The sequence below is a fragment of the Ursus maritimus genome, unplaced genomic scaffold (assembly GCF_017311325.1).
Source record: "Ursus maritimus isolate PB19 unplaced genomic scaffold, ASM1731132v1 scaffold_23, whole genome shotgun sequence".
Classification (NCBI taxonomy): domain Eukaryota; kingdom Metazoa; phylum Chordata; class Mammalia; order Carnivora; family Ursidae; genus Ursus; species Ursus maritimus.
This window is the reverse complement of record NW_024424786.1, coordinates 31,570,904-31,577,377: the sequence shown is the minus strand read 5'-3', so window position 1 is coordinate 31,577,377 and position 6,474 is coordinate 31,570,904. Positions and strand designations below refer to the sequence as shown.

At 37.9% G+C, this 6,474-nt stretch overlaps 1 pseudogene; it reads left to right on the top strand.

Moving 5' to 3' along the window:
- Positions 1-3,533: 3,533 nt before the first annotated feature.
- Positions 3,534-4,485, top strand: LOC103672377 (annotated as a pseudogene).
- Positions 4,486-6,474: the final 1,989 nt, after the last annotated feature.

Sequence of the window (6,474 nt, the reverse complement as noted above, 5' to 3'; positions counted from 1 at the left end):
TTTGCCAAAACAAACAAGCCAACAGACTCTTACGTAAGAGAACAAACTTGTGGTTGGTAGAGGTGGTTGTGTGGGGAAAGGTGAAAAAGCTAAATGGGATTGAAAGGTTCAAACTTCATTAAGAAATAAATAAGTCAAGAGGATGAAAAGTACGGCATAAGGAATATAATCAATAATGCTGTAATACTGTTGTATGGTGACAGATGGCTGACTACACTTATCCTGGTGAGCACTGAATAATGTGTAGAACTGCTGAATCACTATGTTGTACAGCTGAAACTAACGTAACACTGTATGTCATGTACACTTCAATAATAAATTCTAAAAAATAGATGTTTTGCCATAATTTCCTGAGTGACCATCTTTTCAATATATGCAAGCAACAGTATATCTAAGATATCAAACTTATCTTTTAAAGATCTAGTGCAGTTCCCAAGAAAGATGGGATGAAATAGGATAATGTAAAAATAAGGATGACAATGTCCATGATGCTGATGTTGACAGCCAAATTTGTTGAGCAATTTCTGTGAACAATGTCTTGACCTACCCACTCAGTTACATGCTTTGGAGGCAGTAATTTTGGTCTTTATTTCTTTCATTAATTTAAGTCTCAAACAGTGGAACATACCTCTGTTTAAAATGTTGTGAAATGGTGAAGATAAGAAAATGTGGAATGGCATCATTATTGATCTCCTTTTGCTACTAACACTAAAAATACTTCTAGTTGAGACATCAACTATAAAGGTTTCGCAAGTTTGCATATTTGAAAGGACTCACAAGAACCCACAAAGCATAGCCAGAGAAAGCATTATTTAAAGACCAACAATACTGAGAAATAAGAAACAAAGTACAGGCAAGACTGTAGGTCCAAGAGGTGTCCAAATAACCTCCCAAGAGTCCTTGTTCACACAGACAATCAAGCTTCATCTGAAGCTGAACCAGGACCAGCATGAGGTAAGTCTTGGCTTCAGGAGAGCTCAAGGCAGAAGTTTGCAATGAGGTGATTATGTCCCTCCGGTTAAGCCAGCTATGAAAATAAATGCCATCAGTAAAAAAAAAAAAAAAATCTCTTGGGTATTTGGGGATGTTGAAAAACACATTAAAATCCCTGCAGTCGTATCCCACTCAAGAGTGAAAGCCAAACATAACCACAGATAAGAACAGACTCTCCTGTTGCATAGTATATCTCTTTCATACACAGTTCAAACTGTGACTCTTGGTGAAGACAAAATCACTCATAATCATTCCTTCTCCTATATATTTTGTACCACTTATAGAACAGGAAAAAGTAGATAACTTCCAAAATGCTAATAAATTGTATAAAAAATAAGAAAACGGCATTTTCTTAAAGAAGCATTTCAGTTAACCAAATATTCCATCATAACCTTGTTAAAAAAAGCATGCAAAAGTTAGAGAACTATTTTGTCTCCTCCCACTACTGAAATTCAAATTTTATGAAAAGTAGAAATATGTTGACTTAAGGTAACAATTACTAATTGTTAACTCATTTTAGTTCCTCCTCTACCAATCAGATTTCATTGGATGAACATCATGGGAGATGTTAATTCAACTTCCTAATACATGTGATCGTCAGTGTCAGTATTATATTTTGTTGAAATCAAATTAATCCTACCAGTTACACCAGTATTAAACCAAATAACAGTTGCATTATTATTGAGTGACTGGCTCCCTTTCTAGCAGCAATTCCTTCTTCCTATTGAATTAATTTTTATTCAGACCCTTCATTTGATATAACCCTGGGTTTCCCTCATCTTCCGGTCATCCAAGACCCCTGAGGCAGACTGCATTGGCAGTCCATTGACTACAAGCCTCAGAAAAGCCATGCTGTATCACTATAGTTACCATCCAGTTCTGGTACCACAAGTAACACCACTCTTAACTCAACAACATGGAGTGCATTTATATTTTCTCTTCAATTAATCAGCCTCTATGCAGCAACTTTCCAGACTGAGTGATGGCTCTCCACACTGGAGCCACCATCTGTACACCAAACTGCTTGTTAGACATGCTCCAAAAACTGATCAGAGGGAAGGACCTGTTCAGCTGTGAGTGCAGGTGACTCCTCAGGAGGATCTAACAGGGGGCTCAAAGGCAAGGCAGCCACTTGTTCATGTATGTATTGGGTTCTTTTATTCTTTAAATATTCCTTAAAAGTAATCTTCTTTTGTAATCTGACCATGCTTGGTTCCTTCTACGCTTATCCCATCATCAGTTATATTTGGGCTCAGTTATTTGTATTTTTGAAATATTAAAAAACTTTTGAATGCATTTATCAAATATAGTATTTTTCTATTGACTGATACACAGGTTTCTGCATTCAACCTTTTTTCTGAATATAAATGGTTGTTACACGAACGTCTTCAATACTTCATTTATTTTCTCTTCATCTATGTTCTTTCTTAATATAACAATCAAATATTTCAAGGAAAAGAATAATGATCTGTGGGTTTTCTCATCTTTATCAAGAATTTGGAGTGTGAAGAAAGCTATGTTTTACCTTTGGGATAAAACTTTGCTCTATGGAATAATTCAATTTCCCTACACTATTTGACATATTGCCTATTTTTATACAGGAGAAAGTTTAGACACAGGAAGACTAAGGTCTGTACACATCCTTCCATGGCTGCTAAGCAGTGAGAACACAGTGAAGAAAAAGTCTGACTGTAAAGAACACACTCTGTCCAACTAATTAGGATGCTTTTGTTTCCTCACCTTTAAATAACGTGCTTTCTAAATACATCCAGAGAGTCTCTCCTAGTCTTCCTTAATCTGACTTTTTATATGCAAAATACCCTTGGAAAGTACACATAACAAAATTGTCCAAACAGTGAATTCTAAAGTTTCAAGTAAATCTGCAGGATTTTGCATCAAGCTGTTTCCTCCTCTTTGGGATATTCTTCCTTTTTCTTGTTTGATGCTCTTAGACAATTCTGTTTAAATGTGTTGTAAGCTCACAAATCCAAATGCTGGTGTATCTTAACGGAGCCTCAAACATTCGCTCAGTGTCTTCTGAAATATGACTCCATCATTCCTAATTTCAAACTGAATTCACCTGATGTTTTAGAGTCACCCAGAAACAAGGTACAAACACCGAGAATAACAACTGCAGCTTAGCCTCAGCAGCAGAGGTGACTAGAGAAGAGACATAGGGCAGTAGCTTCTCATGAATTCAAGCCTCTGCTCCTCCTCTGATCCTCGTCTCATTCTGGGTTTCCTAGGGTAGAAAATACTATGGCAGTTGTTCAGAGAATATCCATCCATGTGCAATTACAAAAAGGGACCTACATTCGTAACTGTATTTGTGTGTATGCATGAGTGTATGTGTGAATGTGTGTGTGCATGTGTCTGTGGGTCTGTGTCTCTCAGAGGGAAAAGAGACTATGTGCTCATTATGTAACTAGTAATATGTCCCGACATTAAGTCTGAGCTCATCTGCTTGGGGTTTCCATCAGTCTCACAGAAAAGAATCCTGACACAAATGATTTGCTTCATCAAAATTTATCTGACACAATTGCAAACCCTGTGCTATTCACAGACACATCAATTATCCAGATGTGAAAGTGGACTCACAGAACAAATAAACAACGTGACTGAATTCATCCTGCTTGGCCTGACGCAGAACCCAGATGTGCAGAAACTCTTGTTCCTTGTGCTTTCGGTCATCTACTTTCTCACTGTACCTGGCAACCTACTCATTATCATGACAATCAACAACCACAGAGCCCTGGGCTTTCCCTTGTATTTCTTTCTGTCCTTCTTCTCCTTCCTAGACACCTGCTGCTCTTCCACCATGGCTCCCAAAATGATATTTGACTTACTCACTGAAAAGAAAACTATCTCCTTCAGTGGGTGCATGACTCAGCTCTTTGCAGAGCATTTCTTTGGGGGAGTTGAGATCATCCTGCTCACGGTGATGGCCTATGACCGCTCCCTGGTCATCTGCAAGCCCCTACGCTACAGGCTCACAATGAACAGGCAAATGTGTGGCCACCTGGTGGCCATGGCCTGGGCTGGGGGATTCCTTCATGCTCTGATTCAAATCCTTTTTACTGTCTGCTTGCCCTTCTGTGGCCCCAATGTCATTGACCATCTGTGCCCTTTTTCCTCTGCTAAAACTCTCTTGCACTGACACTCACATCTCTGGACTTTTTGCTGCCGCAAATAGTGGGCTGATGTGTCTGCTCATTTTTTCTATTCTCATCACCACCTATGTCCTCATCCTTTACTCCCAAAGAACTCAAAGTACTGAAGGATAGTGTAAGGCTCTGTCCACCTGTGCCTCCCATGTTACTGTAGTTGTCCTATTGTTTGTATCTTGTATGTTCATGTACCTTTGATCCATGGTCACCTTCCCCATTAGACAAAGCAGTGGCTGTGTTTTATACTATGATAACACCCATGTTAAACCCTTTAATCTACACCCTCAGAACCACAGAGATGAAAAATGTCATGAGGAAGTTCTGAAGCCACAGAGTAATCTTGGGTATAATTCACGTGACCAGAAAAGAAAAAATAAATAAACTTTATTCATCTTTTAAGAACAAGTAGGACTAATAGAAAGGATGATGGTCTTGAAGTCCAAATATGAGAGTTTAAGTGTATTATGCTCCCTGTGCTTTCTGTAATCTTTAATCGTTCCCCTTTCATAGCAATATTTGATTAAGTGATGATGATGTTCTCTTTCAATAAGAACCCTCTCTGCATTTTCAAGTTATGGATCAAAAGGACATTGTTAATCAGCATAAAAATGTCACACGTATAGAAAATCTCTGAGTTTGTGTATTCAGTGGAACAATTCTCTGTAAAGCTTCCAGTAAAGATTATATAACCAATTAGACAATAAAATATTTCAATGAAAGGCATAATGTCTAAGTATTTAGCTGAAAATGCATAGTTTCAATCACATCTATATAGTCAAAGTAGATTTATTATGATGAGAAATAAAGATCAACCAGAAATGAATTAGTTTTAAAGAATGAGCGAGAACTCATCCCAAAATTAATGCTGCTTTGTTGCACAATTCCACGAGCACCATTTACACTGGAATCTGGGCTCTTCCTAGAGTAAATTATTTTCTCTGCCTAAAACCCAAAAGGGATATAAAATTCTTCCAGGTACAGCCATAGAACAATCTTGCACATGATTCCCAGGCAGAAGATTACTGGTGGAACATTTTTCTGTCAAATACATACTATACAACACTTCACCTCTGAGGTAGCTGTTATTATTTGGATATCTGGCTTAGCTAATAGGAACAAAAGTATCAAGCACAAAAGAGAGAGTCAATGATAATTGAGTAAGCCGGAATGAAAGAGTACGCATTCAAATTTGAAGGACAAACTTCAGACTAATTGAAAGGCAATGCAATGGGAAGTAATCTGAGATATACACAGACTGCCATTCTAAGAGAAAGAACTCAAAGAAAAGGAGATCCCGATCTGACCCAGGACAAAAGTTCTCCCAAAAGAGAGAAAATCATGAAAGCATATCAATACCAAAAATCACCAAGACACAAAGGAAGGTGGTAAGAAAGGAAAGGAGGGACAGAAGAACTACGGGACACACAGAGCACAAAATGGCGGGACTTACCTATAAATAATTCCTTTATATGGAAATGGGTTAAACTCAACAGTCAAAAGACATACAGTGACTCCATGGATTTTTTTAAATCCCACTCAATGCTGTCTGAAACAGACTCACTTAAGCTTTAAGAGCACACATTGTCTCAAAGTGAAGTGATGAAAAAAAGATATTCCATGTGAACAGCGACTGAAGTATGGCAGGGACTATACTTGTGTCACAGAAAGTAGACTCTAAAACAAAAACTGTCACAAATAAGGACTTTATATAATAGTAAAAGCATCAGTTTTTACCATTTTACCAGGAAGATAAAATAATTATAAATATGTAATCACCCAACCAACATCAGAATACCTAAATATATCAAGCAAATGTTAACAGACATAAGGGTAGAAATAGACAACAAAACAATGATAGTAAGAGACTTCAATGCTCCATTTTCAATGATGGATACGGCATATAGACAGAAAATCAATAAGAATCCAATGGACAGGGGCGCCTGGGTGGCACAGCGGTTAAGCGTCTGCCTTCGGCTCAGGGCGTGATCCCGGCGTTATGGGATCGAGCCCCACATCAGGCTCCTCTGCTATGAGCCTGCTTCTTCCTCTCCCACTCCCCCTGCTTGTGTTCCCTCTTTGCTGGCTGTCTCTATCTCTGTCGAATAAATAAATAAAATCTTAAAAAAAAAAAAAAAAGAATCCAATGGACAACACTATTTATGGAAAGGACCTAACAGACATATATAAAACATCCCGTCGAAAAATTGTGGAATATACATTCTTCTCAGGTGCACATGGAAGATGATGCAGCATAGATCATGTGTTAGGTCACAAAACAAGTCTTGAAAAACTTAAGAGATTGAAACCATACAAT